Here is a 12,609-nt window from a genome sequence, read left to right as displayed (position 1 = left end):
TTATTCATATGTTTTCTTCACATTGAAATTCCGCTTTCTATAGTTCTCCTGTCCAAGTCCCTAACTTCTGATATACAAGTTCTGATAACTGAAAAGATGCACTCAATGCTACTTGATAGTAAATACAGTGGGTAATGAAAAAACATCATTCTAAGCTTCAGAAGTGGATGTGAATCCTCAGAAATCACATTAACTAAGGAAGTCTGGGTAATGATAACTATAAATAACACTGATGGTTATAAATATATGAATGGTGATCGTACTACAATTTATATACCGTATGACCTCTAGATGCCTGAATAAAGCCCAGTTAATTAATACATTGAATGTTAATGTTCCTGGAACAAATGTTACACATTCATAGATGTTATCATATACCAATTCCCTCTAACAAGGCAAGTAAAAGACTGCATGGTCCCATATATTCTCTAACAAGAGCCTGCTGTTTCCATAGATGGCATTGATGTAGGGCAAAATAATAAAATAAAAAAAACATTCCCATGGGTCTAGTGTATCCTGGTGTTAACAAGGAACATATTTATCAGACCTGAGAGTCATGAAGACCTTGTTTCATACTCGTGCACTCACTTTGTCTTCATAGGTATGCACCATTTTTTTATTTTTCAGAGAATGCTACTCTGAAACAAACACCAGCAGTTATATAAGCTAAGCTTTTGACAACAGTGTATTTTTCAGCACCTTGGACAGCTCTCTGTTAAACTATTTGCATTAGATCTCAATAGTTACAGATGATATGGTCTTTACACAGCAACAACCCTTTCTTTTTCAAATGCTGTTTGCACATAATAAAAATTATCCTGCAATTTAAGAGACATTCTAATGCAAAAAAAAAACACACACAAAAAACAAAGCATGTTATTTTTTCAATAGTTCTCCTATTGCAGCTCCTGGGCACACATAAGGCTAGATCCCATGTATGTATGTTGTTTATAACAAATTGTGTACTGATTAGCTATAGCCCAAGAGTTATCAATAACACATGACTTGATCACACAATAAAAATACATATTTGACCCAAAGATATTTCCTGCTATTATTTTTGTGCCCCATAATTATACTGTGAAGTACAAAGCAGGTAATACTGCATGCTTAGTACCTAACCACATACTCATTGACACATGTAGTTTCCAAGCAATAACATTTTTATTGTATTTCTTTTGAAGCCCATATATTAAGGGCTTACCACTACTTATCCCCAGTAACCCTTGCCACAATTAACGCTAAGCTAAGGCCCCCACCTCTAATAACCTAATAAATCACATACCCCTACTGCTTATAACCCCCTAAGTGCCAGACCCCCTACTGCTAACCCCCTAAGAGGTGGAAGGGTAACTCTTAACAGAATCAAAATGTTGATGGTCTAACAATTTAGAGAGATAAATTATTTTTTCTCTCCTGCCGAGTGTATTAAATTGATTATATATATATATATAATATATATATATATATATATATATATATATATATATATATATATATATATATATATATATATGTATTTATACAGGTATATATATATATATATGTATTTATACAGGTATATATATATCCTTCTTTTCATTTGAAATATACTTATTAATTGGTTATTGTAAAGCTATGTAGACAAGAAAGTTTAAAAAAAATCATGCTCCCACTAGGGGGATGGGCAGAGAGGTACAAAACTGTTAATTTCCATTGTTCTCTCTACTGTGTAGAGAGATAAGATAAGGAGGATTTTGTGTTAATATAGAGAGATAAGATTTTGAGGTGTTTTCTCCCTGCAAGATAAGTCTATTTCATTGGGTTGTGTTTTCAATTAGTAGAGCCAGCTATTTCCTAAACAAAACTTTCCCATATACTTTAAATTATGCAACTGGTATAATAAGTCATTGTAAACAATTTTACAGTAGTCTGTCCATTTAATAGTGATAGGGTATGACACCTGGGGTTAATTCTAGTTGGCAACTAAGCTTAATTGATCTTCTAGGGCACCTTAAAGGTACAGTATGCCTAACCACCTAATGACAACAGAATTTAAAAAATAGTGAGAGAGCTTCGGACATACCCTGGAAACTTCCATGTTCAGCCCAGGGAACTGTTCTGTCTATCCCACTTTCTGAAGTTCTGTTTTATGTTAGAATAGAGAAAATACAAAGTGCAATGCAATTTGTAAAAGATACACAGAAATATACAAATTATGGTGCAAATTTGTTAAAAAGAGACTTTCAAAACATAATCAAATTTGTAAAATCACTGCTGGATCTAAATCTATATCTATATGTATTAAAATATATTTTAAAAAGTGCAAAATTTAAATGTAATAATACTGAAAGGACCCAATCTGAAGTTTAAAGTAATATAAAATACAAAGCACAAAGTGTAAGTGCAACAAAACTCTCATACCATGCAGTGTTATATTGTACTGGGCTTGTCTCTCCTTCACATACAGAAATGCAGGGAAAGCTCCTTAGAGAACTAAAGCAAAATGTCCCCATCTAGAATCTTGTGAGAGATCTCACAGTCCTGGAGGGTTCAGCCCTTTTTTTCTTTTAGCAGTCAGGGCCTGATAATCAAAGATTGTCCAGGTTGTAGATAAATTGTAGTGCAGATGTTATAGGGGCTTGATTTCCTGAATGATCAAAGAAAAAGGGCGGAACTCTAAAGCACTGCAAGATCTCTCTAATTTCTGTATGTGAAGGAGAGATAAGCCCAGTGCAATAAAGCACTGTATGACATGAGAGTTGTATTACACTTACACTTTGTGATTTGTATTTTATTATTACTTTACACATTCAGTATTATTATATTCAAGCTTTGCACTTTCTAGTTTATATTTTAATACATTTAGATTTAGATCCAGTAGTAATTTTACAAATTCTGAATATGTTTTGAAAATCTCTGTCTTAATTTAACATTTTAGGATCATACTTTTTGTATATTTCTGTTTATCTTTTACAAATTATATTGCATTTGGTCTTTTCTCTATTGTAAATAAAACACAGCTTCGGAAAGTGGGAAGGACAGGAGTATTCGCTGATGAATAGGGTAGTTACAAGGGTACGCCTGAAGCTCTCTCACAAGTCTTGTGAAATGCTTAAAACATTTTAACCCCTTAGCCAGATCCAACGCATATATATGTTGTGCAGTACTTTCGCTATAATACTGCACAACATATATATATCTGAGCTTCAGGAAGCTCCAGCAGCTGGAGTTCCTGAGCTCCGGTGTTCCGGTTCCATATGAAGGCAAATGCCAGATCGTTACAGGCAGTGACACTGGGTGTATCACTTTCTGTTACGATCCTCTGCTAGTGCCAGCAGGAGGCATGGGAGGGAATCCCTGATGCAGGTGGGTAGCCTAGCAGCAGAGGGGAAGGGAGGAGGGATTGGGAGGGTCCTACTCTACAGAAGGAAAAAATAAAGGGAGGGAAGGGGCACTATGCTACAGAAAAAATGTGGGGTGGGGGGGTACCTAACTAATGATCATGGGAGGGGGAAGGTGGGGGGACTACTACATTACAGAATTATTATTTTTTAAATGACCTTTTATAGGTACTGGGGGGGTGGGTTAGAGAGCTGTTTAGTAGGGAACAGGGAGGTTGGAGGGCAGAAAATAAAAAAAAATAATTTAAGAAATTTTTTGCCTTAAAACTTAATTTTGGCAAACTGTCTGCCAGTACCTAAGATGGGGGATGACCAGTGGGGGTGATGGAGGTAAGATAGCTGTTTGGAAGAGGTCAGGTATGGATCAGGTGGTGGGGGGTGTCAGGTGGGAGGGTAATCTCTAAACTTAATCTAAAATTAACCTTACAAGATACCTGATTAACCCCTTCACTGCCAGGAATAATAGAAGTGTGGTGTGCAGCTGCAGTTAGTGGCCTTCTAATTACCAATTAAATTGCAAAGCCATGCATAGCTGCTATTTCTGAACACAGGGGATCCCAGGGAAGCTTTTACAATCATATGTGCTAGGATTGCACAAGCAGTATGTAAATAATTTCAGTAAAAAAGTTAAAAAAACATTTTTTAATGATCACATTTGGCGGTGAAATGGTGGCATGAAATATAAGAAAATGTGCCTAGATCAACACCTTGGGTTGTCTACTTAAAAAATATATATAGTTTTGAAAGGTTAATAGAAAAAATAAGGCTCTATTTCTGTTTAAATGGAGTGATAGCAAAAATGCTAAAAATTCTCTGGTATTCTGGGCGGCTTTTTTTTATGAAAGTCCCGGTAGTGAAGGAGTTAAACAAGTTGGTCACTGATTTTTCTTGACAGCTGTATGCAGGTCAAGTGTCCTCAAAATTCACAGTACACTTATTTAAAGGGACATGAAAACCAATTTTTTATTTCACGATTCAGATGAGCATGGGATTTTTTTTTTTTTTAAATATTTATTTAAATCCAGCAGAGTGTACAATCAAAATAAATTCAACCTCTTTATGCCACGCAGGGCCAGGTAAACCATATTTCAGAGAACCTCAAAAAACAGTTTAAAACAATAAATTTGTTTTATCTTGATAAATTAATGGTCCCCTCAACATAAAGTTTGTACACTAAACTGGGGTTTTTTCTATTTTAATTATATTGATTAAATGAAACAAAAAAACAAAACAGAACAACATAAAAAAAAAGAGAGAGAGAAAAAAAAAAAAAAAAAAAAGGGGGAGGGGAGGGGGAAAGGGGGAGAAGGGAAGGGGAGTGGAGGGAGGAAGGGAGTAGAAAAAGGAGGAGGGATATAGGGATGTAAAAGAGGACCCCCCGCGTCAGAACACATTCAGATCTCTACCAAGCGCCCAGGAGGACCAGTTCCGAGTTCCTAAAGGGGAATATAAGGTCATGCATTTCTGTGTCTTGTAGTGACTTGATGAAAGGAGACCATTTACTAAAGAATCGTCTAATATCTAAGTCATTGTCTAGATTAGTATCCCTTTGTTCTAAAAGGCATTGTTTTTTCAGACAGTTCTTTATCTCTGGGATAGATGGTATTACCCTTGTCTTCCATTTTTTAAAGATAAGATATCTATTTGCCAAGATAGATAAAAATATCAATTTGTCCTCTGGGTTGTGATCCCCATGACCGAAAACAATCAATGACTGTGTAAGACCCGGATGGGAGATTCTAAGGGTTTTGTTGATCCAGAACTCTAATTTATTCTGGGGCAACTCCAAATCATATGTATTATGTCCGCTGTGGGGAGTGAACATTTTGGACATTTATTAAAACTAGCATAGTGGATTTTATCGCCTTTTTTGGGGGTGAAGTATGCATTGTGGAGAAGTTTAATGTGCATCTCACGCCATGTAGCTGAGAGAGAGACCTGAGCCACTTTGCAAATTGAACTTTGAATGATTTTTGTATCAATAGTCGATTGTGGTAGTAGCTTATTCCATAAAGCAGTAATTTTCTCTAGCTCTACATCGCCTTTGCCTGATTTAAGTAGCTGATAGCATGGGGAGATGGACCTAATGCCGTTTTTAAACAGAGTGATCCAACCTTCCAGTTTTCACATACTCCAGCTCCAGCCTGTCTCCTTCACTAATTCGAGTAGGAAATGTCTAACTTGTAGGAATGCAAAAAATTCCTTATTGTTGATGTGGAACTCTGCTTTTAACTCATCAAAGGATTTGACAATATTCCTTTCTGAGTCCCAAAGTTGTGTCACCCTGCCCAGGCCTAAGTCTTGCCATTTCCTAAAAATTCCTGAACTAACTCCTGCAGGGAATTTCAGATTTCCCTGTATTGGAAGATAGTGAGAGATTTTCCCCTTTAGGGATAGTAGATTACCTATTCTCCACCAGGCCCTTAGTGGATTAGAAATAGATTTAAATCTTTTGATTCTGCCTGGTAGATCTTTTGGTGGGCAATGAGCCAGCGCTATCAACTGATACAGGCTAGACATATTCTCTTCTAGGGGCTGGTATCCGGCAGTGCAAGGCCACCACTCTCTTTTGTTGAAGAAAGTTTGTTTAAGGATATCCTAGGTCTTTTTTCCTGCCAGAGAAATTTGCTGAGTGAGCCATTTAGGCAGCGAATGTCTTTCTCCAAGAGAATTAATGGAACATTCTGGAGAACGTAGAGTAGTTTTGGGAGCAAAATCATTTTAAACAAAGCGATCCGTCCGGATAAAGATAGCGGAAGAGATTGCCAATTTTTAAGTTTCTCCCTGATCATTTAAAAAATCGGAGAGAAATTAAGATTATACATGTCCCCCTGAGATGAAGGAATTAAGATTCCAAGATATTTAAGAGATATTTTAGAGACGGTAAAGGGAATGTCATGAGGAGAGTCTTTGTTTTGTCTCAGCCATTGCAGTTCCGATTTTGCTTCGTTAATTTTATAGCCCGAGAAAGACCCAAATTGGGTAGTGATGTTTAATAATTTGGGGATGCTGGATTTAGTGTCTGAAAGGTATAACAAAAGATCATCCGCGTATAGGGCAATTTTTATAGCTTGCTTCCCCACCTTGATGCCTGGAAGTTGTTGCCTAACCATAATTGCTAGTGGTTCAATTGAGATGTCGAAGAGAAGGGGGGACAGGGGACACCCCTGGCATGTTCCCCTTCCAAGAGTTATCTGTGAAGAAGCTATAGAGTTGACGATCAGGGTGGTGTGTGGTTCTTTATAGAGATTCATAATAAATTCAAGAAATTTACCTTTGAAGCCAAAATTTGTCAGAGATGAAAAAATATGGTCAAAATGTATCGAATCGAATGCTTTCTCTGCATCGATCGAAACAATAGCCAAGTCAGGTGCCTCCCCCTCCCTCCAACACCTCCAATTTCCTAAAATATTCCGTAACAAGCATGGCCTCTCTGATTTTAGCTGAGGAGTTTCGGCCCCTAAGAAACCCCGCCTGGTCAGGGTGTATTACCGTGGCAAGTGGTGCTTGCAGGCGTTCAGCAAGGATAGAACAGAAAATCTTATAGTCTCCATTCAGGAGAGCTATGGGCCTATATGATTCTTTGAGGGAGGGATCTTTCCCTCCCTTCAAAATTAAGACAGTATTAGATGCAGAGAAAGAGGTGGCCACCTGGTCACCTTTGATATACATACTATTGTATAAATTGTTGAGGTAGGGGGTAATCTCAGAGTTCAGAATTTTGTAGAACTCGTTTGGGAGACCATCTGGTCCGGGAGATTTGTTATTGGCAAGATCTGCAATTGTTTTGTTTATCTCTGATTCAGTAATTAGTGCGTTTAGGGAATTGACCATTTCCGTTGATATTTTTGGGCAGGATATTCGACTCCAGAATTGGGATGCCTGTGGGATGTCTGAGCCCCTGCTTAGATAGAGATTCTGATAGTAGCTGGTAAAAGCTTTTGCTATTGCTTCTGGTTTATCAAGAAGAGTATCATCCTCTTGAATACTTTCAATGAGAGATGTTTTCCTTTCCCTTTTCACCAGATTTGCCAGTAGTTTGCCAGATTTATTACCGAATCTATAAATTCTGGCTTGGAGTCTAAGATCCCTCTGCGTTTCCTGGAAGATTGTAAATGTGTCTCTTGTGTTTTTGGCCCGAATGTATTTTGCCCAGTGTCTAGGTGATTTTTCAAGTAGATAAGAGTTGTATGAGTTAATTACTGAACTGGTAATTTCTTTCTCCCTTTGACGTATTTTCCTGAATCTTTCCGCACTGTAAGCTATAATTTTGCCCCTGAGGACTGCCTTAGCAGCCTCCCAAAAAACCAGGGGCGAGCCTATGTGACCCTGATTATGATCAAGATAGTCCGAAAATTTGAGTTTAAGCCAGTTCTTAAACTTCAGATCATTCGCGAGAAAGGAGGGAAATGAGAAACGTGTTGGTCTCTTGTTGTAGCAGCTAGTCTGCTCCTCGAGCGAGATGGGGCCGTGATCCAATAGAAAGATAGGAGACAGGCCTGCTTTTACTTCTGACAGTCTTATTCTGTCACTGATGAGGAAAAGGTGGATTCTAGACATCGTTTTGTGCGCTTTGGACAGGCAGGTGAAATCTCTAACATCGGGGTTTTGAAGCCTCCAAATATCTCTTATTGCTAGGTTATGCATAATTGATTTTATTAATTTAGCTTCTAAATTGTCCCGTTTTTGTTTAGGTGACTTACCAGGAATTCTAAGTCTGTCTAATGGGCACTGTGGAGACATATTGAAATCGCCACCTAATATTAAGTGTCCCTCCTGAACAGAGAGAATTTTAGCCTGGATCTTGTGCCAGAAGCTAGGGTCTAATTTATTAGGGGCGTAGACATTGCACAGAGTGTAGATTGTTTTATGGATTTTAGCTTTGATTATTACAAATCTCCCATCGGGGTCTATGTCACTGTGGAAAACCACTTGGCCAATTTTCTTCCCAATCAGGATCGCCACCCCTCTCTTCCTCCGTTCTCCCGGGGAAAAGAAAATTTCTTTCACCCATGTTGATTTGAGTTTCTGAGATTCTTCTGTTGTTAAATGTGTTTCCTGCAAAAATGCTATATCGGCCCCCGATTTCCTCAGGTGTGTCAAAATAGCCTTTCTTTTGATTGGAGTGGAGATCCCACCCACATTCCATGAAATTAGTTTAAAATTTGCCATAGGTTTTTAGCTGAGTATCCGAGTGTGACTGGCGCGGGTGGGAGGGGGAAGAAAGGAAAAAAAAAAAAAGAAAAAAAAAAAGGGAAGAAAACATACCCCATATATCATTACTTTCCTGGGACGAGGGATCCTGCTCATGATAAGGAAAAAAAAGAAGAAAAGAGAAAAAAACAAAAAAAAAAAAAACAACGGAAGGTAAAGCCTTTTCTTTTTTTTTTTTAGCCTGGTGGGTATGTGCCTGAGATGTTGGAGTCTTTCAAGTGTTGTTCTACTTCTTGAAGAGTATTGAAAATATATGTGTTCTCAGCTTCTTTGATTTTGAGTTTTGCAGGGTAGATAATGGTGGCTTGGTAGCCCTGTTGGATCAGTTTTGTACACATGGGGGATAACACCCTCCTTTTGGATGATGTTTCAGCTGAAAAGTCTTGAAAAAGGAGAATTTTCAATTCTCCAATAGTGATAGGCTGGTTCTTACAATAGAATTGCATCAAGGTAACCTTATCTTGAAAATTTAAGAGTTTTGCGATTACTGGTCTAGGTCTATAGTTACCTTTGTTGTCCACCCAGGGTCTACCAAGCCTGTGTGCCCTTTCTACTACTATCGGGGGATAATTAGGTGGGAATTTGAGAAGCTGAGGTAAACGCTCAGAAATGAAAGAGTTTAAGTCCTCATGACTTTTATCCTCGGGTATCCTTATCAGGCGTATATTATTTCTGCGGGCACGGTTCTCAATATCTTCGAGTTTAGCCTGAATTGCGATTAGAGAGTGTTTAGTTGAATCTAAATTGGTGTTATGTAATGTGGTGAGATCTTCAAGATCTGACACTCTCTGCTCGATTTCGTTGATTCTGCCTGCAAACTGTCTGATTTCCTGAGATAGAAGAGTGATATCTTGCCTAATCTCTAACTTTAATGCGTCAAAATTAGGAGCTAGTGCTTCCGTTATTTTGGTGACCAGAGTTTGCATATCTGATATATCAGTTAGGGAGGATGTGATGGGACGTGGTTCTTGTGGTTCGACTGGGGTTGCTGTGGTGTTCTTTGCTCTCCAGTCTCTATGTTTTGCAGCCATAACTGGCGAGGGAGTCTTAACGTGTGAGTGAAGAAATTTATCCATGTGACACTTCAATGAGTAAGAAGGGGAAAATCGTGTTAAGAGGATTTGTCCAGGTGCTAGAATAGGGAAGAAAAGTGGGGAAAGGGAGTGGGGGAAACTGTGAAGGAATGTGAGGGGAATACGTGCTCTGCTTTAAGCCTGGTTTCAGTTTAGTAGGAAAAGGAAAAAAAAAATAAAAAAAATAAAAAAATAAGTGCAGATGAAGACTGCCAGAAAAAGATATAATCCAGGAACCAGGGGGTGGTTTGAGACTCGCTCGCCAGAGCTTATATGTGCAATTGAGAGATACTGGAAGAAAGAGCCACTAATTCTAGGCGAGATCACTCCTTTTGAGTGTTGCCTGTTGTTTTTGATCTATTGACTATACCTGTAACCCTATGCCTTAGGTAATCTTACTGAGGTGTATCAGACTCTGTGTATTGTCTAGTCTTGTTTGAAGTAAGCGAATTGTCACTAGATAGAGATTGTTTTTAGATCAGTTATTTAATTAAAAATTCTCCAGGCGTGACCAAGTGGTCCTAGTAAGTGGCACCAGAGGTTTGAAAACTGGGCAGCTCTTGTGTAGCAAGAGCTGCAGTGAGGACCATTTTAAGATAGAAATAACAAAAGGATAAAAGAAAAAAAAAAACCCAATAAATGTTTAGCTTATAACATTAAACATTAAATCTGCATTCTTACATTTCAGAGCAGAGGTAGCAGGGGGAAAGGAAACTCAAAAGTAAGAGCAGCCAATAGGCCGCTCAGAATTTCATTTTATGTATATGACGACAGCTCCTAGAGAGTTTAGTTTATATTAGACTATAGTGTAATAATGTCTAAAAAGTAGGATTAATGAGTCGTTTTAAGTCAGGTATTTTAGGTTACCTGTGGCTATTTAGCCTGCGGTATAATAATCCTAAATGCTAATAATTGCAACTGTGTTCTGGGAGACAGCATTCAGTATATATATTCTGTCTCTTTCCCCCTTATCCTAGAGGAGTAACTTCAGTAAGCCTAGGAATTTGTATGAATTCAATACATTTGAGACTTTTGCGTGTTTAGAGCCTTAATCTTTCCACCCCTCTATATAGCATAAACTCTTACAGTGCAATAAGGCTTAACTCTTTACAGTTATTTGGTCAATTATACAGATATGTGAGCTTTCAAAGTGGTTTAGGTCCTGATTTAAATCCCCGGGTATTTTAAGAGCTTCTCGCTCCTTTACCAGTTCTATGACCAGACCCTGTCAGTCCTTATGTATATGCTTCCTCCGGGTGTCAATAACAGCCGTAAACAAAAAGAAAGGAGGAAGACAGGGAATGTGCCAGCTCTAGGGTGCCTGTTTGGAGACTTACCCCCCCCCCTTTGCGCGTTATCCAGCCGCCCCAGAAGTCCGTCGTCGGCTCAGATGTTCCAGCAGGCAGCCCGGTTCCAGAGCAGGGACAGCTAAGCCTCCTCCTTTACTCCAACTGGTCCAGCGAGCAGCGTCAGTGCCCTCCGTAGATCATCGGCACCGGAGGAGGCAGCAACACCAACCTGTGCAGCAGGACAGTCTGTAAGGGTGCCCCCGGGCCGAAGTCTTGTTCCGAGCTTGGGTCCCGTTCCCTCCCACGCAGCACCGGTGGGGGAGGGAGGGGGGAGCAAGGAGGGGCCGGTCTACGGGCCGTCGGAAGGACCACAGAAGTGCAGGATGCAGTAGCAGGACGCTAGTGGAGCCGCAACAGAACGGCAGGTGGATCCGTGGATCAGCAGGGCGTCAACAGAGCCGTGATGGTGGATCAGATAGCACGGTAAGATGTCAGCAGAGCCACGGCAATGTGGCAAGCACACATTTTCAATAGTAAAAAAAAAACGCCAGCAAAGTCACCGCTGGCGCACAGGGGGAGTTTGACCTGTGGTAACAACAAAGGTGCCCTTTAACAGGCAAACAGGGTCCCAGCGACTTAGGTGAGTTTAAAAGTAGCAGCAAGATTCAGGCCCAGCAAAAGAGCAGGTGTAGTAAGTACTTATGTTTTATAACAAAAGTCCAGATAGATGGGGGTAACAGAGGCCAGTGGAATGATGGGCCACTGGCATGGGTTCCGGAACAGATTTTGCTTGACTGTCCATGCAATTGTATCAGCCCAGAGTCAAGGAGCTGAGGGCTGGGCGCATAAAGTTTGCCGCCAGCAGGTATGGGACTGGAGCTGTTGCTTGGGCTACACCTGTGCAGCTCCACCTCCACCGGAAACCTCATGAGCATGGGATTTTAAACAACTTTCTAATTTACTCCTATTATCAGATTTTCTTAGTTCTCTTGGTATCTTTTGTTGAAAAGCAGGGATGTAAGCTCAGGAGCACTATATAGCATCAGTTTTGCAAGAATGTTATCTGTATGCAAGAGCACTAGATGGCAGCACTATTTCCTGCCATGTAGTGCTCCAAATACCTACCTAACAACAAATACCACGGTAACTAAGCAAATTTGGTAATAGAAGTAAACTATAGGCAAAAACAAGTTAAATTGTAGTAAAACATTTCAGTTTATTAAAGGGACATGAAACCCATTTTTTTCCTTTTATGATTCAGATAGAGCATACCATTTTAAACAACTTTCTAATTGAAATCTATTATCTTATTTTTTTTTTTGTTTTCTTTATATCTATTTAAAAGCATACCAATGTAGGCTCAGAAGCTGCTGATTGGTGGCTGCACATATATCACTCTTGTCATTGTTTTTTAGCTAGTATAAATAAATAGTGCATTAATACTCCTTCGACAAAGAATACCAAGAAAATGAAGCAAATTATATAATGAAACGTTATTTAAAATTGTATGTTATCTGAATCACAAAAGAAAAATGTTGGGCTTCATGTCCCTTTAATTTGTAATTGATGCAAACTGAGCCGTATATCAACCTTAGTTGTTTTTTAGTTACCTTCTACTCCCCTGTGAAATTCTGTATCCCAGAGAGCTCA

The sequence above is a fragment of the Bombina bombina genome, chromosome 1 (assembly GCF_027579735.1).
Source record: "Bombina bombina isolate aBomBom1 chromosome 1, aBomBom1.pri, whole genome shotgun sequence".
Lineage (NCBI taxonomy): Eukaryota > Metazoa > Chordata > Amphibia > Anura > Bombinatoridae > Bombina > Bombina bombina.
The sequence above is the reverse complement of the archived record's forward strand: the minus strand, read 5'-3'. Positions refer to the sequence as shown.